At 36.5% G+C, this 22,614-nt stretch overlaps 1 long non-coding RNA gene and 1 pseudogene across 1 annotated transcript; one reads left to right on the forward strand and one right to left on the reverse strand.

Moving 5' to 3' along the window:
• Window positions 1-755: 755 nt before the first annotated feature.
• On the forward strand, window positions 756-1,888 carry LOC142607972 (uncharacterized). Its single transcript, XR_012839404.1, has 2 exons — window positions 756-937; window positions 1,400-1,888. It is a non-coding gene; the product is annotated as an uncharacterized LOC142607972 (long non-coding RNA).
• A 1,232-nt stretch (window positions 1,889-3,120) lies between these two features.
• On the reverse strand, window positions 3,121-6,137 carry LOC142608011 (LEAF RUST 10 DISEASE-RESISTANCE LOCUS RECEPTOR-LIKE PROTEIN KINASE-like 1.1; annotated as a pseudogene).
• Between the last annotated feature and the right edge of the window lie 16,477 nt (window positions 6,138-22,614).

Below are 22,614 nucleotides of genomic sequence, written 5' to 3' on the forward strand. Positions count from 1 at the left end.
TATCGTATGATTCATGAGCACTTACGATATGTTGATACGATACAGAACTTTTTACACACGATACGATACGTATCGTGTATCGTACGATACTGACAACTATGCATTGGAGATGAAATACTTTTTTTTTTTTTTGGTGTACGTGGTAGTGTGGTTTTGACAGCTGTCATTTATTATTATTATTATTATTTTTTTTTGGGACTCAAAGTACTTTATCCAAAAAAAACTGTCAAGAAAATTCATCCTTAATTATGTGTACATTATTATTGTAATATTCCAAATTGTGCGAATTTTGTATTATAAAGACTAAAACAGAAAAATGACCCTCTAACTTTCTTCAGATTTCATTTCAGTTCTCTAACTATACTTTCATTCATTTTAGTTTTCTAAATTTCAAATTTATTTAATTAAGGCATTTCTGTTAATTTTTGTTAAAATTTTTGAAAAAAAAATCTGGAAAATATTTTTCAATCATTAATTGAATTTTTTTAAATTTAAAAAAATTGAAAATTAAACCACAACATATAACAAAAGTTGATGAAAAAGTCTTAATTGAATAAACTTGAAAGTTAGAGAACTGAAATGAACAAAAATAAAATTAGAGCAAAATGAAATCTACAAAAACTTAGTTGGTCAATTTTCAATTTTAATTTGTTATAAATGTTGCGTAGACTTATGATAAGTTCCACGTCAAATATAACAATATAAAAATAGGATTTTAATTAATTCTTTTAATACGGAGAAATATTATATTCACCACAAATACTTCATTGTGGATATCAGGATCTGCTGGATTTCGATTTTGAACCCACGGTTGGGAGGCGGCAGGCTTTGACGGGAGGGACGCGGCCAGTGGTGTTGATGGTGGTGGATGCTACAGATTTCGATGGCTCGTTTCCGAGGAAGGTGGCAAGGCTGGTTTCGGACTCATAGGATCAAGGTTTGTTTTTGCCTGAATGTTAGCCTTTTGATTTTGTATGTACTTTATTTGTTTATTTAAAGGTTGTCTGATTTTTTCATGTTGAGAGTCATGAACAGAAGAACAATATGCACTGCAATGCCTTTAGAATCAATCGGCTGTTATGAGAGCTGTTGGTTTTTAGATGTTTAAAGGTTCTAGATTTTTGAGCAGGGAGAGGCATTTTAGTTAGGTAGCTTAGTTCAAACTTTATAAGTATGAAGTAAAAAGTGATGTTTTTACTATTTTTCAACTGAGGAGGTGTAGAGGTGAAATTAGATACGACCGAATGATGCAAGCACAAGAGTCAAAGATGTTGCTTAATTGAGTTATGTCTATTTGCTTTTTGTAGAATTTAAGGTTTTCAATCAGTATTAGACTGTTGTGCATTCGTAAAATATGGGTCAAGGTCTCATTTTTACATCAATCTTTTAATATCTGTAGAGGTACAGCATAGGTTGTTACCTAGAGTTGCAGTTTGGTGTTGCATTGCCTACTTACTGGTGACTTCTTCGCTTTTATTCTCAGACAGCAGTAAGGAACTTTTTTTATTTTTTATTTTTTATTTATTTTTAAGGCTTACCATAAATCATTTGGTCAGTTAAAGTTGATTCATGCCAATTCAATGTGCAAAGATTATGAGGTGGAAAGGTTGCTGTAAAATCATATGAAGTTAGATTACCTGATCACCTCAACGTGAAGAATTTTCTTCTTTTTCCTTCTTAACACAATCAAATGTTACGATATTTGGTCATGGATTTGCCTGACTGGTACTTTGATGGGGCTAGTTGTATTCTTAGCACTGAGTGTGCCTTATTGGGGTTTATTTGGTGAGAGTGAACCAGAATGATATTCTCTGCAAGACTTCTTAAATCTTCGAGTCTGTAAATACTTGGATTAATAGAGTTAAAAAAATATTTTGCACTTTGCAATGTATATTTTTTGTGCTGGAAGGAGAGTGAATTTATAATTTGTATTTAACTTTCCTGATGATTGTCCTTTACTGCATCTGCTTCTAGCTTGTTGTTTTACCTCATTAGGTTTAAGAAATATACTTTGATTTCTCATGTCATTATGTCATGCGAGAGCAGCATTTGATTTGTCTTGCACCCCAGGCAACAGCATGCCAATCAATTCTTTACAAAAAAAAAAAAAAAAGTATCTAAGCGTTTAAACAAAGATGCTGATGCTCAATGTTATTTGATTAGTTTTGTAATAAATTTTTTTTCCATCGAGTTTGAGCTCGAATGCACCTCCTCCCTTATAAGAACAGGATGATGACTGATGAATGAGTTAGGTGCCAAAATTCACTGTTTCAAAGGTAGTTTGTTATTTGATGGTTCTAGAAGTTTAAACTATCTGGTCCAGTCTTCTTGTTAAAAATGAAAACACTGACCTCAACTATTGATTAAGTTAGTTAATTCTATTTTCTTATACTGGCCTTGTTGTACGGTGCCATTGGGAATGTATTCATACACAAGAAGTTCATGGCCATCAAGCAAGGGGAAATTCACACTGGCCCGAACAATATATTTCTTTATTTTTACCATACACTCAAATCAACTATAAAATTTATATTAAAAAAAAGCAACAACAAAACAAATCATTATTTTTTGACTATAAAAAAAGAAAAAAAAAGGAAAATCTTGAATCTTATTACTTTTTCCCATTTGTTTCCCTAAAATTTAGTTTTAGTTATAACTAGTTGAAGTCCATGCAACACAGTTTTGTTCATAAACTTATTAAATATATAATTTATTTGAGAAACAAAATGCAAATCTCTACCGATAGCATGCGCGGCTACTATTTGTAATTTTCTCACTGTTATTTTGGATGCACACAAATAAAGTCTCTTGGAGTCGAATAGGAGATTTGTGGTTCAAATTCTACTTATATAAAAAAACTAATTAGTGTTTTGATTTGATGATAAAGAACAATAATTATTAATGGATGTCATAAGTTGAATTTTTATTGTACCTATAAATTAAAAAAATAAAAGAGTTGCTTCGGCAAATGTACATCCCCTGGAAAAAAAAAAAGTGTTTCGATGGGTGACACTCAAAGTAGGATTTTTATTCAAAAAATAGAACACAGAATCACATAAAGAATAAAATTTTTTTAGGTATTTTGGTAAATGTGCATCCCTCACTTCTACATACCAATTATATGCCGCTATGAACAAGAACAATCAAACAAGTGGATGAAAAAAAAATGAAATTTCAACCATTGATATTAGGGAAAATACTTAGATACTCTAGTTATAAAATGAAATGATGTTCTCTTCTCTCACATTTATAATGGATTTCACCATAAATTTAATGAGTTTACCATAAGTGTGAGAGAAGAGTGTACCATTTACTGTGCTACGGGAGTACCTAAAAAGTACTCCTGACATTGGGTGTAGTAGACCTACTAGTCCAAAAATTGGTTACATCCTTAGGTAAAAGTGGCAGCCGCTTATTCCTTAACACATGAACCTCATCATGATCGGGTGAAGCTGGTTGCTGTACATTAAGGATGCCAGCATCATCATATGCCATCTCTTGATCCTCATGCGCATCCTTACCACTTTGAATCTTCTTTAAAGCCTCCAATATCTCATCCATGGAAGGCCTCATTTCCTTGTCCTGTTGTAGACATTGAAAAGCTAACTTTGCTACCAAAATGGTCATTGTTCTAACTCCCTCATCTGACTCAAATCCAAGATGTGGGTCGATCAACTCATGGAATGCACACTTTTCAATCTTGTTTACAGCTAATTTAGCCAAATTAATTTCATGCTTATGCCTAAATACATCAACGGCTGGCAGTGATGATATGAGCTCCAAGAGGACAACCCCAAAGCTGTAGACATCACTCTTACTAGTAAGCTGGTAGCATTGGCGATATTCCGGGTCAACGTAGCCTGGTGTCCCTTGAGGAGCTGTTGAGACATGGCTAACATCATTAGGGAACAGCCGGGAAATCCCAAAATCAGCAACTTTGACGCAGAAATTGTCATCAAGAAGGATGTTGTTAGTCTTTACGTCGCGATGTATGATGTCAGAAGCATGGAGGTAAACCAATGCACAAGCAGTTTCAATAGCAATGCTCATACGAGTTGGCCATGTGAGTGAACCTGGTTTAGCTTGATGGCCATGAATATGATCAGCAACGGTGCCATTGGGAATGTATTCATACACAAGAAGAAGTTCACGGCTGCAGCGTGAAGTGCAGCCGTAAAGGGAGACAAGATTCTTGTGGCGCAATCGTGTTAGGATTTCAACTTCATTGATGAACTGCTCTACACGTCTATAGTTGTGCCCATATAAGCGCTTGACTGCAACTTCCCTCCCATCATGGAGTTTGCCTAGTTGAGAAAAATAGCATGTCAAAGTCTTTCTTTTTATTTTCACATATTTTTCTTTACCCTTTCGTTAAGAAAGTTTATACCGTAGTTTTAAGTGATCTGGAAATTGATTCAATGAGTTGATCACCTTACCATGATAAACAGTTCCGAATCCTCCATTCCCAAGTTCTTTTTCAACATGAAAATTATTGGTGGCCTTTTCAAGTTCATTGTAGGAGAAAACAGGGACTCCAAAGTAGACACTCCACCCCTCCACTTCTGATCTTGAGGATGGATCAGAATATGCATTCCTTGCTAGCAATTTTGAAGAAGGATGTTTTTTCTTGTAAAGGTGCCAGATAATAGAGAACAAGGCAATCATGAAGAAGACTGCACATCCAACAGCTAAAGCAGAGAAAGGAAGGAGTTAAGTTCTGACTGAGAGGCAGCAATAATGGAGGAATTCATGAGATATAAAATTTTTCTAATGAATGTCACAAAGGAACTTATGAGAAATTTATATATTGACAACATACTTATTAACCATCATTGTATTTAAGGCACGAGGCCATCTTCTAGGATTATAGTAGTGGAGAAAATGGACCTAGTAACAAGACTTACAGCAAAAATAGGAGAAATTATTTTTGCGCGCATGAAATGATACAATTGGAGCAGGCACGTGTCTATATCAATTTCAACAAGAAATATGATTGAAGATGCATCTTACCTAATGGTATCACCACTTTGTTGTTTTTATTCTCTGCAACAGCAAATAGATACAAAAATGTTGTTAGTTTCCACAATGAAGAAAGAAGTGAACACAGCAAATCAAATTGGCACCCTTTGAGATCTTAACAGTGTTATGCAAAGCACTTTCAAAACCAGCTCAGACATACCCAATCATACGTTTCACTGAAACTAAGTTAATTATTCCTATCTCTCTCATAACCTAAATTTGAAACTACTCCAAATCAGCTAACTTAAGCTATTGCTGCAGAGTGGATTATGGCATGGAACAGAAATAGTAGCAACACATGTATTTATTAGGATCAACTTCAGCTTAGGGAAAAAAATAAAGGAGTTTATATCCATGTTCATGAATGTACATGTGTGTGCGCATCAAAACATTTTTGTGTTATTCTAATGTCTATACCTTCTTTACCATGACAGCGGCTACAATCATCAGATACATGCAAGTCAAGGTCGAACTCAGCAATTAAATTCAGTTTATCTTCATGTGAAATCTCGTTTACTGGCAGCTGAATAGTTGTACATCCAGGAGGAAAGCTCCAAGAAGCCTCGTTTGAAGGACTATAGTAGATATTATAGTCTCCGCAGCTCATATTGTTAAAATTTCTTGGGGGAGAAATATGAAGATCGCGATTGCATTTGAATAGGGTCCGATTGGATGTGGTGAGTTTAAAAGAGATCGATGAAGAGGTGGGTAAAGAAAAATTGTTTATGTAATTGCATATATTGGATTTCAAGCCATCCAAAAAAGGGTCCTTGACACGGATGTGTGGTGTGGTGTCAGTATAAGAGAAGTCTAAAACTTCATATTTTCTCAACACTCCACGCCCACGGGAGGTACAGTGGCAAGTGGATCATCGGAGATTTTTCGTCACACTTTTCGAGCATTAAACCACAAAATGGGGGTGTGCTCGGTGGGGGTGTGATTTCGGTGAATGGGAAGCGAAAGTTACCGAATTTTCCACATTTAAAGGGCACACAAGATGGGTGTTCTCGCTCTCCTTCTCCAGCTGTGTGAAGCAGCACGAGGTGTGAGAGAACAAAAAAAACAAACAGAGAGACAGAAGCCATTCCAAAATTCTCGATTCACAGGAAAAAAACAAGAATCTATTATTCTAAAACTAAAACAACGTATTTGTATGGCTAATTTTCTTGTTTCTTCACTATATAACATGTAGTTTCTCTGATCAACACGCCAGTTGACTTGGAAGTTGGATACAGAAGACTTGTGAAAAACCAGACTGAATTTAGAGCAAGGTGGGGTAGCCATGGGAAGCACGGTCTGTGCCTTCTGGGGAGTTTCCTACTCATCTTCCCCATTGACCCACAACATAAAGAGATTTGACTCTTCCAAAATCTCTAATAAACGCTCAAACAATTGGTCAAGGACCGGGACGGAAGCAGAATTCAAACTGGGGTCGAACTTCTTTGTTTAAAGATTTTAAAAAACTGAAATATCAATCCTAGGTTGACAACAACGTATTATTAGCATTATTTTTTTTTAATTATTTGTATTTTTTATTTTGAAAAAAAATATAAAAAATGACAATTTATAATCAAGAGTTTTGTAAATTGTGATTTACAACTATGTTTTTTGTTGGCTTTAATTTTGTGTCAAATTTGATTGAAATTATGTTCAATAATTTTCACATATTTTTGTGGAATTTAATGTAAGGGTTGTGTGTGAGAGTTTGGTGAAGATTCAGTGAAAATGAGGATTTCGCGACTAGCTCGCAAATGCCAACCCGCAAAACAGATCACACGAGAAGCACATGCTGAAATTGAAGAGTTTTTGACCGACTATATTTCACAAGTCATTCATGACTTAGGCCAAATCGCGAGTAAAATATTCAAACATTGTAGCGTACTATTCATGAAAATCAAAATCACATGGTTCAATATTCAAATATTGTAATTTTATTTCTTTATTAATGAAAATGATGGAGATGTTACTTTGATGAAGAAAGAAGAAAATAGCAAAGCTGATCAAGAAGTACATAGCGAGCATAGAAAAGCAAGTCAACGGAATTGTACTGTATCATGAGCAATAAGGCTTATAAGTTTAAACCCAACGTAGCAGTAAGTCAATAACAAAGAAAAAGTCTTTTGCTAGGAAACTTGGGAGGCTAGCTAGCCACAAAATATTTGGTCACAATTTGCTATTCACAATCAAATGACATGGAGTTATGACTGAGTGGGAGGCTCATGTGTGATAAAAGCACCATTATTCTACAAAATATTAAAAGCAGTTTATCAGGAATGAAACCATGATTCAAATTTAGGGAATCGAAGTTCTTTGTTCAAAAATTTTAAAAAATTAAAATATAAATATTAGAGGTTGACAACAATGCATTATTAGCATTAATTTTTTTAAATTATTTGTATTTTTTTATTTTGAAAAAAAAAATCACAAATGACAATTTATAATCAAGAGTTTTGTAAGTCAATTGGCACGTCCTAATATTTTCAAGGTCTGACTAAGATTAGACCAATTCTTTATTCTATTGACATTATAAATTTTTTTAAAAAATTATTTACTCTTTTCACATAATTCTATAACTAATAACTTCATAATGCTATATATATATATATATATATATATATAACTAATAACTTCATAATGTCAAGCATTATATTAATAAAACAGCTAAAATAATGGTTAATAATATCATGCATTAATATTCAGCGTAAAAAGGGGCAAAACAATTATTGGTGTCTTGGTAAGGTTGAGAATTTTTCCTTTGAAAAATTGCAAGTTTGAAAAAATAGTTAAAAAAAAAAATTAAAAGAGACTATTAAACAATCATGTGATAATGGATGGTAACTTTGAGTCTTTAATTAAGTAAATAATAAAGCTTTTCCCGTCATTACATTAATTTAGTTAAGTCACAAAATTTATTACCAATAGACTAATCTCACACGTGCTTTAGTGGCAGTTTATGTAAAGCACAAAACAATAGATTGTTGTTGTTTCACACATGTATCACCATTTATGCATGCATGCCAAGTGTGTCTCAAAGTTAATAAAACATTTAAAATAAAAAAATTTCTACCATTCAAAAAATAGATAAATTTTTTCCATTGGTTGAGTTAAAGACACCAACTGATCCAAGTTTTTGGAGATTAACTGGTGTGTGGATGGAGCGATCAACAATATAAGAGTTATTTCTATGTCTATGAGGTGGAGTCATTTGAGAGAGGCATAGAGCTCTCAAATGAGAGGGAAGAACTAGGTAAAAGTTATTGGGTTTTTGTGATTTGTTTTGCTAGGATTTGTAATTGATTTGTTGTTATTGTTTTTGCTTAGACCAGATTTATGATTTGTCCAAAGATTTTTCTTATAATCTGGATATGTGTTTTTTTTTTTAAAAAAAAAAAAGATTTTTCTTATTATCTATTTTTGAGATTTATAAGTCATCTTGTCAATTTTTTGGAGGAGGGGGCCAAGTATATAACTTTTAAAGCTAAAAGTAATTTTTTTTTGGTGTAAATATATATACTATGAGTTTTTTTTCAAAGGTTGGGGGGGGGGGGGGGGGGGGCCGCAGCCCCAAGGCAGTTCCGTACCTGGTGAAGGAAATCTTTGCGGCTGGCTTGAACCGTCAACTATGAATTACGTGTTGGCTCTCTAATTCTCAGGTTTAATTTTTTTTTAATGAAAAAAAAGGAGTCTTATGCGTGTAATTATTGATCCGACTCACTTGAACTCGCAAAATTTATGGTGTTTGGCATTCCTGAGTGTGTTAAAGCTATTCACGTCATAACACAGTATTTTTTTCAAAGCACACGACTCAAGCCAGGTAAAAATTCCTACCAACGCATCACGCTCTGATCAATTCTTGTATATAATAAATTTCAAAGTATGAAACTGTATAATAAATTTCAAAGGATAAAAAAAAAAAAGTAGCATTACGCGTTTGTCTCATAATTAATAAAAAAGGTTTGCTTTATGGTCTACTACAATGGGAGAATCTTTTGTAAAGTTTAAAGGAGTCTTGAGAAAAATAGGTGGAAACCCGTTTAAAGAGGTCAACAAAATTTTGGCATCTTCGAAAAAATCATAACGTGGCGGGCACTACTGGGACATAGACATGACTTCCGGGCCAAGGTCACTTGTGAAGTAGGAGACGGGGTAAACGGAACGTTTTGACAATGGAACGCAATTTATGGTGGAATAGGTGAATACTTCTATTGCGGAATTGTTTCAAATTTTCCGCAGACTCTTCTCTGTGGAAATTTTAAACAAAACAGAGAAATGGGTTTATCTTTCTTTTGGCGTATTGTTATATTTCTAGTTCATGGGCTGTCTATGTTCTGCGAGAGTGAAGATAATATGACGAAACATCATCCACATCTCATTTCTTAATTAAATATTTAAACGTGTGGAAAAAAAGATTTTTTTTTGTTGAGAAACGTGTGGAAAAGAAGATATCAAGTCAAATGTTAGTTACCTATTAGAGCAACCACATCAGCTCGTGTAAAAATTTCATCTATTTTACACAAAAAACCTCATTTTAAAATTTTACACATTCATTTTTACAAATAACCCACATCAGTTCATCTATTCTACAACATCTATTAATTAAATAATAATTTCCTCACTTTTTTTTTTTATTTCTCCCCCAACCACCTGTATGCGCGCCATTCTTTCATTTCTAATTAATTTCTCTCTCTCTCTCTCTCTCCTTCTCTTCATTTCTGATTCATTTCTCTCTCTCTCTCCTTCTCTACCCATTTTTGTGTTTGCTCTCTTTCTCTATACCCACACTCTCTGAATCAACTCTCCCTCTCCCTCTCCCTGAAAAACTCTTCCTCCGAAACAACTCTCCCTCTCCCCTAAAAAACTCCATAGCTCCGAGCTCCGATCGGCACCGTTCCACAACCTTCAAGCTCCGATCCGTCCGTTCCACAACGTTCAAGCTCCGATCCGCTCCGTCCCACAACCTCCACGCTCCGATCCAAGCTCCGTTCCACAACCTCCACGCTTCGATCCAAGCTTCGAGCTCCGATCCGCACAGTTCCACAACCTTCAAGCTCCGATCCGTCCGTTCCACAACCTTCAAGCTCCGATCCACTCCGTTCCACAACCTCCACGCTCCGATCTGCTCCATTCCAAAACTTCCACGCTCCGATCCAAGCTCCGAGCTCCGATCCGCTCCGTTCCACAAACCTCTAAGCTCCGATCCAAGCTCCGAGCTCCGATCCGCTCCGTTCCATAAGCTCTGAGCTCCGATCCAAGCTCCGAGCTCTGAGCTCCGATCCAAGCTCCGAGCTCTGATCCAAGCACCGATCTTGTTTGTGTATCTCTGTTTTTTTTTTTTTTTTTAGCAAGTGTATCTCTGTGTTGTGTTGATTTGTCTGTGTGGATGGGTTTGTGTGCGGGTGTGTTTGTGTGTATCTGAGGAAAAAGAAGAAGATGAGCAGTTAACTGTTTTTGAGCACAGAGAAGAGAGAGAAAAAAATGAGCAAACAGAAATTAATAAAATAATCTATAAACGAGCTACAGTAACCGTGTAAATATACACGGTTACTGTAGCTTGGGTTGGGTTTGCACAATTTTGCATGTTTTTACATCAACTGATGTGTGCTCAAAATGTGTAAAATTGGTAATTTTTTGCGTTTTAGATGATTTTAACTGGACTGATGTGGTTGCTCTTAGTATCCTAACTCTTTTCTCTTGTCCTTCATAATTCTCTCTTTTATTTCTCCATGATGACTTTGACTGATGGGTCACTATTTCGATGGGACTGTTGGGACTAGGGAATCGATTGCATTTTCCTTTGTAATTTCATTAGATTGGTTTTTATCTCTGTTCCCATGCAATTTCAAATCATGAGTTGGGCTTTTAATTTCAGATGTTGATTGAACAGAAAAAAGAAGCAAAAGCATGTTGCATATTCCAAATAAAAATGATTAAAATCATGAATTGGGCTTTAATTTCAAATGTAGTTCATCTTCTTCTTCTTCTTTTTTTTTTTTTTTTTTTCCCTCACAATTTTCCGTCTACCAAACAGTGAAAAAAGAGCAAAGTAATAATATTATTATCTAAAAGAGGTAAAAAAAAAGGCATGTAAAATTTGAGATCTCATTATTGTAGCAATATTACCATTTAAATGGGGAAAAAAAAATCAGCAATACAAAAAAATATTCGCTCAGCTAAATCATAAACTTTTATCCAATTAAATCAAGACATTCCTCACTTTTCATACAATGCTAAGTCTATCTTAGGCTTGAACTCAAAATGATTTCATTTGTTTAAGTGTTGCATAAAATTAAATTTGTTTGTCTCAATATGATTCATTGAATATCAAAGAAAAAACAGTAATCCTAGTACAATGCTAACTATATTAATATTTGCGAAGAGCACTAGTATCAGTTGTATTATCCCAAATGCCATTTGAACACACGAGTTTACTTTATCTAGTTTGCCACACTATTTTATAATATACTTTGCATCAGATGTTCTATTTTAATGATACAACACATTAAAATAATACTAGCCTCATCACATGCGCTTCGCGTGTGAGATGAGGCTTTTTTATTTATTTATTTATTTTTAAAATCTGTTTTTATTATATATATATATATAATTTTTATTTTGAGATCAATCAGAAGAGTGGTCATGTTTTGTAGGCAACATTTTAGTGGGAATTAATGATATATCTACTTAAAAAAAATGTTTTTATCTATTTAGTTTAGTTTTTTTTTTTGATATTTAGTTTTGTTTTTGGATAAACATGGGGTGTTTTTTTTTAAGGAACAAAACAACAGTGGGTTGTTTATCTTATTTTTCTATTTAAAAAAAAAACAATGAACGTATAATTACTTTGAAGAAGTGGGTTAGTGGAAGAGTGTTCCTATTTTGAAGGCAATGTTTTAGTGCAAGTTAGACATGTATTTTTACTAGACTGTCCTTTAGTTTTGTCTCTACTTAAACCTAAGGGTGTAGGGGTATTTTGGAACAAAAAAAAAAAAATCCGGTCCAAACAGGGGAAACCCTTTACATATTAGTATAGATAACTAATAAAAAATTCATTTATTAATTTATCTAAAAGCCTCTCTCTCTCTCTCCTTTGTACTCTAAAACCGAAACCCAGCCACCATCTCTATTTTGTTTACTCTTTGGAAACCCATCCACCACCTCTCTTCTCTCTACTCTCCATGTCATATATAAATGTGTGAGAGGATAGAAAGAAAGAAGAAAGAAAAAAGAGAGTGACAAAGAAGAGAGAGACTGGTCTGGAGAAGAAAAAAGAAAGAAGAAAGAGAGAGAAGAAAGAAAGGTAGAGAGTGGAGAGCGAAAAAAATAAAAAAAGAATTTTTTATTATAGCATTTGTGATTGTACTGTTCCAAATTTGGAATAGTAATGTTCACCCATTCCAAATTATTTGGCATTTGGAACACCTCATATGAGAGGTTTTTTGGTGTTTGGTGTGCCAGATGTTAAATATTTGGCATTTGACACACTTGATTCTAGAGCCCTAACAGCTATTACAGTACATGTACATCAATGGGTATTGTATCTCTCAATGTAGAAACACCTAATTGACGCAACCTTATGGTGTCTTTGTTTGGAGGGATTTTAGGGAGGATGGAAAATTTAGGAGATAAAAGTAGAGATAAAGGAAATTGGGAAGGCGTTTGGTTGGGGGGGGGGGGTGGAAAATTTTGTGGTGGGGCCTGGGTGTTTACTCCCCTGGCCTACCAAAAAGTTTTCTTCCCAAAAATGGAGAGAAAAATGAGAGGAGAAAACATGGATTCTAACAAAAACCAAATTTGCCCCTCTATGCATTGAGTTACGTTTTCCAAGTTTCCTTCTTGTGTTTTTTTTTTTTTTCAAGCTCTATGAACTTATGTTTATGTCGCTTTCTACTTCTTTTTTTTTTTTTTGGTTAAAAGGGATGAATTGCATTAAAATTAACTTGCCATAAAAGGCGAAGTACTGGCTGAAAGCCTTAAGGAATACAAACTAGAAGCATTAGAATCTAAGTTAATACATAGTTCTTCCGAAATAGGAGAGTCTAAAACAACAAAATTCCCTATAAGGGTGCAGCCTCCTTTGGCGAGATAGTCCGCGCACCTATTCGCTTCCCAAAAAACATGGCTGATCCCGACTTGGTGAAATTGACGAATGAGGTACCTGTAGTCATTGAGAAGAGAGGAAAAAGAGTTAATGGAGGGTTTGGAAGAGTGCATCATATCAACCACAATTTTGGCATCCATCTCAACAAGGAGTAGGGAGATGCCGAGCTAGGATGCTAGCAGCAAGCCATCCTTCAGCGCCCAAAACTCAGTTGTAACACTGGAGGTAAACCCGATGTGCCTCATGTATCCTTTGACCCACTTCCCTTGGTGATCACGTATAAGACCTCCCCCACCCGCCTTGCCAGGATTCCCAAGTGAAGCACCATCAGAATTTAGTTTAAACCAGCCAAGAGGTGGTCTGTTCTAGCGCATTTAAACAGCAATATTACGCTTTGCTCTTTGAACTTTTCTCACACAATAAAAGTGCTCTCTAGCAACCTGGATACACGAGTGATGCAGTTTCAAATTGATTGGCGAATTCTAAAAAACAACTCTATTTCTATGCTTCCACAACAACCAAACAACAAAAGGAAATTGGGAACACTAGGGAATACCGTTGGCTTGAATATGGTTGCTACACAAACAATTCATCTTAAGCCAATCCAGCAGGTCAAGGTTGAGAAAATCAAATAGAGATTGAGGCACCCCAATGCTCAGCCAAAACTTCCTCGCAATTGGGCAATCTCTGAGGACATGTATGATAGACTCTTCCTATACACGACACAAGGGGCAGTTCACAGTGCAATTAATTCCCCTTTCCTTGATAACTTGTCTGACTGGTATGCTACCATGGTTGCACAACCAAAGAAAGTGTTTTATTTTTGGCAATGTGTCTAAACCCCAAATCCAGCAACCATGAAGGGGGGTGGCTTAGGCTGCTCAGCAATAGCCAAGTGATAGGCCGAAGCCATGTTGAATTCCCCATCAGAGGAGAACCTCCACATCAAAGTATCTTCCTTCTAACCAAAGGCTTAGATGGGTATGGCTTGGATCCTATCAACAACCATCGTAGGGAGATCAAAAGAAAATTTTTCCCAGTTCCAATATCCATTTTGATGGACTTCAGCAATGGTCTGAGATTCCTCCTGTTGGGTAAGAGGGCCTTCAATAAGCTCTCTAAAAGAATTGCCCTTCACTCAATTACTCTCCCAAAAATTCAGATTCGACCTGTTACCCACATTCCAGCAAATGCCTTGCTTGAAGATTGGAAACCCCACTTTAATTGCAGCCCAGTTAAAGGAGCATGGAAGCTTATCGGGGTCTAGAGAATTCCTACGATGCTGAGAATAGTATTTGCTCAAGAGAACCTTTACCCACATTGAGTCTTTATCTTGGTATAGTCTCCAATTGAGCTTTGCAAGCAGAACAATGTTTTTGGCTCTTGCTGCTTGTATACCGAGGCCTCTCTTATCCTTAGGCCTGATAATTTTGCTCCAACCCACAAGGTGAAGCTTTCTCTTTTCTGTAGAGGAGCCATAAAGGAAATCTCTGTTAATTTTGTAAAGTTTATCACACAAATGGCTTGGGAGTGCTATCCCTTGCATGACATGGTTTGGGATCGTTGCCATGATAGAATTAATAAGCACTGTTCTTCCAGCAAAGGAGAGGAATTTGGTCTTCCACCCTGAGAGTTTTGAGATCACTCTCTCTGCAATGAAATTATACATATTTCGAGCTGCTCCTTTGTGGTTTAGGGGGAAGCCCAAGTACTTCCCTGAACTTGAGGTTTCAGAGATGTCCAACAAGTCACAGATATCCTCTCTAACGATTGGAGGGACATTAGGCGAGAAATAGATGTGGGACTTTTCAGCACTAACCAACTACCCAGATTCTTTGCAGAATTTACTTAACACCTTCCTTATGGATTCAGCTCCTGCCTTATTGGCTTTGGCAAAGAGCATGAGATCATCCGCAAAGAAAATGTGTGAGATTCCCAAATTTTGCTTTGAAGCTTTCAGAGGGATCCATTCTTTCTTCCTACAACTTTCATTGATGAGGAATCCAAGATACTCCATGCAAAGGATGAACAAATACGGTGAGAGGGGATTTCCTTGGCGTATTCCTCTCGTGGGCTTGAAGGAGCTTAGCTTGCCTCCATTGAGGAGGATAGAGATAGTCGTTGACGAAACACAACTCATAATCAGCTTAATCATCTCATCAGGAAACCGAAACGCTTTAAGGATGTTGCGGATGAAAGACCATTCAAGGCGATCATAAGCCTTAACAAGATCAACCTTGATAGCCATAAAGTCCACTCTACCCTTCTTTTTGTCTAGAGAATGGATAAGCTCTTGAGCAACAACAACAAAATTGTCCAAACCTCTCCTTCTTGGCACAAATGCAGTCTGATTGGGAGAGACTAAATTATCCAATAGGAGTCTAATGCGACCAACAATAATTTTAGTTGGCACTTTATAAATGGAATTACATAGACTAATAGGTCTAAAATTATTTAGGCTTTCCGGGCTAGGGCATTTTGGGATAAGGGAGATCAAAGTCTCATTCAGAAATTCTGGTATCACCCTTGAGTCAAAAATATTTGAGACTTCCTTGCAAATATAATATTTGACATCATCCCAAAAGTATTGAATATACCCCGCGTGCAAACCGTCAGGTCCAGGAGCTTTAAATGGTTTTAAAGCCCAATGGCCCAGCCTAATTTCTTCTTCCAAAACAGGGGCATCCAAAATGGACCTGTCTTCTTCAGTAAGGGTGCAACAACTAAAATAGTGAATCTCAGGATCATAAGAGGAGACTAAAAAATCCGTTTGGACGATCTCTATAAAACCAGAAAGGAAAAAGTTCTTAATCCCCTCTTCATTAGTTATCCACTCCCCAACAGAATTTTTTAAACTCAGAATCTTGTTCCTATGCCTCCTGACCAATGTAGAAATATGAAAAAAGGAGGTATTAGAGTCACCATAAGCAGCCCAATTAAGCCGAGACTTTAAGGCCCAATATTCCTCTTCTTGCTACATTATTAAGTTGTATTCTTTAATGTGGCTCCTTTCCAATTGGATTAGAAAATGATTAGGGCCATTGGACAGAGCTTTTTAGGCCCCATTAAGTCTAGCTAAAACCCTTTTCTTCCAAGCGAAAATATTCCCAAAGACAGATCTGTTCCACCATTTAACTTTGTCCACAAAATTCTTAATAGTTGTGTGGAGGTTAGGGACAGACTCCCAAGCTTTTCTAACTACATCAGGAAAGTCTGGATCGTGAATCCACATGGTGTGAAATTTGAATGGTTTCTCAGCTGTAGCAGGTAGGGGTTTAGAAAATTCTAGGAGAACAGGGCAATGATCAGAAAAAACCCTAGGCAAGTGGGTCACCGAAGCTTCAGGGAAAAGAATTCTCCATGTCGGTTTTGCAAAACATCTATCAATGCGCTCTAAAATAAGGTCAGTCATTTGTCTAAAGTTTGACCAAGCATACTTAGGTCCAGAAAATCCAAGGTCCAAAAAGTTACAATCATCTAAACAAGATTTAAACTCTAATGCTCTATTGAGATTGATTTGCCTACCGCCTTGTTTATCACTCCCACACAGAATTTCATTAAAGTCACCTAGAAGTAACCAGGGTAGGTTGTGTAAAAGAGCTACTTGAGACAACTTAGCCCACAAAATTTTCCTTTAAGCCAAACGAGGACTCGCATAGATAAAATAAATAAGCCAAGTAAGGTCAGAATTGCATACCTTAATAGTGGCATGGATCTCTTGTTCTGTGGCAGCCAGCACAAACACTTCCACCTCCTCATTCTAGAGTAGCCAAAGCCCCCTTCCCCCCCTCGCATATCCAATGGTTTCAGTAACGAAGAATCCATAAAAAGGGAGGCCCTCAATAATCTTGGCAGCCCTATCATCACCCACTCTAGTCTCAGTGATAATCATGATGAAGGGAAAATGATTCATCGCCATTTCAAACACTCTTCTCATGAAGTCCCCATTCAGGGCACCCCTACAATTCCACAAAATAATATTCATTTGGGAACAGTTGATATTTGGCATTTCTATTGGATTAGTCCCTATCTTGGCTGATGCAATCATGCTCCATCCCAGCCTCCTCAACAGGTCTTTAGATGCCACTCAATCTGGCTTCCACACCACCAAGTAATTCAAGATCCCCTGAATTTCTTCTCTGTAGCATAGAAGTAGATTGCACCTCTTGACTGGGTTGAGAGTCTGGAATAGCTTCATCATATGCATATTCCCCAGATGCGTTGAGACCGAACCCCTGAAATCGATCACTTTCCTCTCTTGTACTAGCCAACCCGATTTGTCCAAGTGGGGCACTACTAATGGCCGCCTTAGCTTGTCCAACTCCTGAGCTTCATTTTCTGAAATCAAGGGAGTGTCTGTGAGGAACTTCCACCACTGATTTGGAGTCCTTCACCATGCTGGGTGATCTAAAGGAAGGTTCCCTATTCTTACACTAGTCGAAGTAATCGGGAATATGTGTTTCCAGGCCACAGCTAGCTCCTCTTCGAACCAACCCATTGTGTTCGTTGGGGCTGCACATATCTAAGCAATCATTTCTTTTGGGATGGCTAAAGCCTTATTCTTGTGCCAAATTGCCCACCCCACCGTGGGAAGTGGAGGGAAGGAGGGGGAGGGGTAAGCCATGGTTAGAACTCGGACAAGAAGCAAGAACAGAGGGCTTAAGGCTAGAATTAGGTTTAGGATTAGACCGTTTTAAAGCTTTGGAGCTTCTAGTGCTTGGACTCATCTTATCATGGCCTGACCTCATGAGCTTAGCTTTCTTATTCCCAAGGTTAATCGTCTGGGCAGAGATAGTGCCTAGTTCATTGCTAAAGAGATTTTGGATGACAATTTGCTTTTCCTTTTGGTGTTCTCCATGCTTAGCTAGCGTGTGAATCTCTCCAAAATTGTGTGATGTGAGAGCTGCATCAGAGGCTACAGAGGCTTCAACGGCTCTAATAGAGGGACTAGTTTTAAATTGAAAGGTCAATTCAGGGTTAAAAGGTGTTAGGGTGTTCAAATTTCCTTCTTTACCCTTATATTACTTGGGAAGGGCATTTGGTTGCTGGTGGGGCAGTTTGGTCCCACTGTTTCGTCTAGTTCTAACTGGATTCTTCTTTTTTGTCACAAGCATCCAATCACCAAAGTTGGGATCATATTGTTTTGTTAGTTCCATTTGTTCAGTTTGTTGCACCCCTACCTCTCTGAAGACCTTTCATTCATTGTCTTCTCCACTGGTCTTACATGAAAGCAATAACTCTCTTGCTGCCCGAGCCTTCCACAACAAAAGCACATTCATACATCACCTTTTGCCTAAGACGTCCCACTTTGACCATATTGATCAGCGGCTTGGAGAGACCAATCTGGACACACAACCGTGCATAGCTTGCTCTTGAACTCGAAGCAGTGTATGAGTCAATTCTCAGTATAGGTCCAATGGCTGAACCAATTTCTTTGAGTACTGAGGGATCGTAGAACTCTATAGGGAGCTCTAGAAATATGATCCAAATAGCCACTGAAGAGAATGTAGCTTCAGATGCTTTAAGATACGGTTCCCATGGTTTAATCGCAAGAAAATGTTCCCTAATAAACCAAGGACCTCTGTGTAGCACTTTGTCATAGTCTAAACCCTCACTAAACTTGATCAGGAAAAAATCCTTTTCCAAGGTCAACGCAATCCATCTTTGCCATTGGTTTCCATAAGGTATTGATTTTGAAAGTGAGGTAACTATATCCCACAATTTTTCCATACACTTTCACTATCAATGCCTTAGTCCAGGGAGCTCTAAACAGAGACTTGATCTCCTTAGAAAGTTGTGAGGGTCCTTTTTTGGATAGCGTCTAGGCCCAAGTAAAAGCAAGGACCTTGGGATTTGTAGTTGTTGTTTCAGGGGACTAGACTTGGTTTGCTGCAGCTAAATGGTCTGATTACAAACCAAGTGGTGCACAAAGTGAGAATCCTATAATACATACATACTAGCAAACAAGGAATGTATATATATATGTATGTATGTATGGAAGAGTAAGAAAACAATTAAAGGAGCAATGCAGTAAAGAAAAGACACAAATAGATGCTGGGGATCCTTAAAATGATGTAAGATATTTCATTACTTTTCGATGTGCTCACTAAGACGTGTTACAAAGTCCAAATAAGCTCAAAAATTATAGACTTAGATGACCCTCTAGGCCTCTAAGACTTGCAAAGTTTGAATTCCTTTGAATCTGAGTGTACTTTATAGTGGCTGTTTTGGGACACCGAACACTATTTCTCTTTCTTTTAGAGTTTTCTCAATAATTCTATTATGATGCACTGTTGCTGAATGCCCCTTCACTGTTTTCTACTTCCTCCTTTTATAGTGTCATTCTAGGGCTCCGGGGTACCACTGGTTCCCCTCCTTTACTCCTCTGGGTACCAGAGCCCATGCTGTACCAACAGCTTTAGTGGTTGGTCCATTCCTTGTTTCTCATAGTTTTCTTCTTTTGGTTCTTTTCTCCCAAAAGCCTCTTACTGACTTTCCATTCTGAGGTGTCCTTAGGGAGATGACCTCCAATCTCTCTTCCTTCAAGGCTTCTAAATCTCACCTTTTCAGACTTAGCTTTTTGGCTGTTTTTTTTCCTTTTGTCATTTTTCCCAAGTGAGCCGATCCCATCCCTGCCAGGTTGAAAGTTCTCCTAGCTACTTCTCTTCATAGTTCTTCTTCCTAGGTTCCCCGAGGTACCAACCCCTTGTTCATGAATCGTTACTCTCCAATCCTTCTGGTTTCTTTCTGCATCATCGGGTGATTGAGAAGGACGTCTTTGTTCTTCGTTCCTTGTGTTTCTTGGCACTCCTTTTGAGCTGTCTTAATCTTATTCTTGGCTGTGTTGCACACCCTGAGGATCCCGAGCCCTTGGTAGCCTTTGGGTATCATGGCCCAGTTCTTACTATTGGACTCCTTTTTGATTTTTTGATCTTGACTGGCTAAGCTTTTTTCTTTCTTCCCTTCGCTTGATGGGCCCTAAGGCCTATCCCTTCATGGGTCTTGGGCTTGAAATATTTTTTAATGGACTTGGGCCTACCCTCTCCCTTTTTGTGTGGTGAGCTCAACCCTTTTATTATTATTTTCCATGGAGTGCACTCACTGTGCTATTTTGGGCATTCGTATTGTAACTTTTTATGCCTTAACAAAAGTTTAAGATCCACCATTCCCTCTACTAGATCATCAAGCTTTGTGTTTGACTCCACCTCAAAATCTTCCATCCTTTCAAACTGGAAAGCCTGTGCATTAGCACTAGGGATGTCTCCCAGCAGACTATCATTATAGCTAACCTGTGTATGAGGTGGCACAAAGGGTTTATCATTGAGATTTTCTTTCAATGTTTTAATCAAACAATGGATTTTTTTTTTTCAACAGTGGGGTCCTTGGTTGCTTGCACTTCTTTTTTGATCAACGTTTCTTTCTTTTTTTTTTTTTCCAAAATTTTCCAGCTTTTACCTCTTTTTATATATATAACAAAGAGAAATAAAGCAATATAATAATATTAATGGTGTTAAATTTTATAAAATATTATTATTTTTTAATTTTAATTGATAATAAGTTTATTTTTAATGAATGTAAGGAAATTATTTCTTATATTATGCAATAGGGGCATGAGAGTAATTTTATAAAAATTATATTTTCCATCCCCTCACTTCTCTTCTTAACCAAACAAACGAGTTTTCAATTCCTCTACTTTTCCACCATTCCAACCAAACACAAATGGGGGAAACTAAGGGTATGTTTGGTAACTATTTTCTCCCTTATTTTTTGTTTCCAAAAACAATTTTTTATTTTTGAGACTAAAAAACTTGTTTGGAAACTCAAAAATAGAAAACCAAAACTGTTATCAAAACTCAATTGGTGAAGGAAACTGAAAATATGTAAAATGTTGTTTTCAGTTTTTAATTTTCAAAAGTCAATGAAATACGCATTTAATTTAATGAATTAGTCTCATTTAATGAGTTAGCATTAGGGTTCAAATCCTTGAAATAACATATTTTAGTATTTTCTATTTTTTTTTTCAAAAAACTGTCTTTTTAATTTCAACTAACCAAATATGTTTTTGACTTCAAAAATACAAGAAAATTGTTTTTTCTTTATATTCCCAAAAACAAGTTTTTGAAAATGGAAAACAAAAACTGTTACTAAACATAACCTAAAATCTCTTCTATCCTCTACCTATTTTCTATCTTCCCACTTTTTCATTTTCCCAACCAAATGGATCCTTAGAGTATGTTTGATAGAGTGGATTTTGGGGAGGATGGAAAGAAAATGAGAGAAAATGAGGAGGGAAAACTTTTTGAATGGTGTTTGGTTGGGAGGGGGAGAGGGAAAAGAGATGGTGGGGCCCAAGTGTTTTCGCTCTGAGCATACCAAAAAGTTTTCTCCCTAGAATGAGGAGAAAATTGGGGGGTGGGGGGGAGAAAAGCTCAATGTGAGCTGACCAAAATGCCCATGTGCATACTACACATGGGCGTTGTTCTTACCTTTATTTTTTCTTCTTCTTCTTTTGGGCATGCCATTTGCTTTTTTCTTTTTTCCTTATTTTTCCATGTTGTATGATCCCAATATTATTGAAAGATGAATCTAAATGGACCATATACCACTAAGAAAATTACATAGTATGGTTACAAACTTTGCACTGTCATTTAACAATGGGGATTAATATGGGACAATGGGAAGCCCATACTTACATTAATCCCCATTCTGGTTCATACTTTAAGGCTCTATTTGGTTGGGAGATGAAAAAGTAGAAGAACAGAAAATGTTTTAATTTTTTCTTATATTGTTTGGTTGGGAAGAAAAATGAGAGAATAAAAAATATTGTTTGTATAAATTTACTCAAAAAGACAAATGAAAAAAAAAACAAATCAGATATTTAAAAAAAGGGGTGAACAAACCCAAAAAACAAAAAACAAATGAAAATGAGAAGTGCCAAAAAAAAGATAAAAACCAAAGAATAAAAAAAAGAAGAAGAAAAAAAAAACTGAAAACACATGGTAACAGAAAAAGAAAAATCCAAAGGAAAAGAAAAGACAAAAAAATAGCCAAAGAAAAAAAATGAAAAAAATCACGTGAAAGTTGCAATAGGGTTATTATGGTCCACATGCGGGAATTTTTTCTTCCCAAGGAGAAAACATTTTGACCGGCCCATAGAGGAAACACCCAGACCTCATCAATTTTCTCTCCTAAAATCACTCCAACTAAACAGCCACAAAAATATTTTCTCTTTACTTTTCTCTCCCTCCTAAAATCACCCCACCCCAATAGACCCTTAGTCTCTATTTGGTTGAGGGGTGAAAAATGGTGAGAGGATGGAACAAAAAATAATTTTCTCTCATGCATGTTTGGTTGGGTGAATGAAAAAGTGGAGGGATTTTTTTTTTTTGGTTTGGTTGAGGAGAAAAGTAAGAGAATGGAAAAAGTAGTTTATATAAATTTACTCATATACTCTTATTTTTAAAAAATCATATAAAGAAAAGAAAACAACCAACCAA

The sequence above is a fragment of the Castanea sativa genome, chromosome 8 (assembly GCF_040712315.1).
Source record: "Castanea sativa cultivar Marrone di Chiusa Pesio chromosome 8, ASM4071231v1".
In the NCBI taxonomy this organism is placed as follows: Eukaryota; Viridiplantae; Streptophyta; class Magnoliopsida; order Fagales; family Fagaceae; genus Castanea; species Castanea sativa.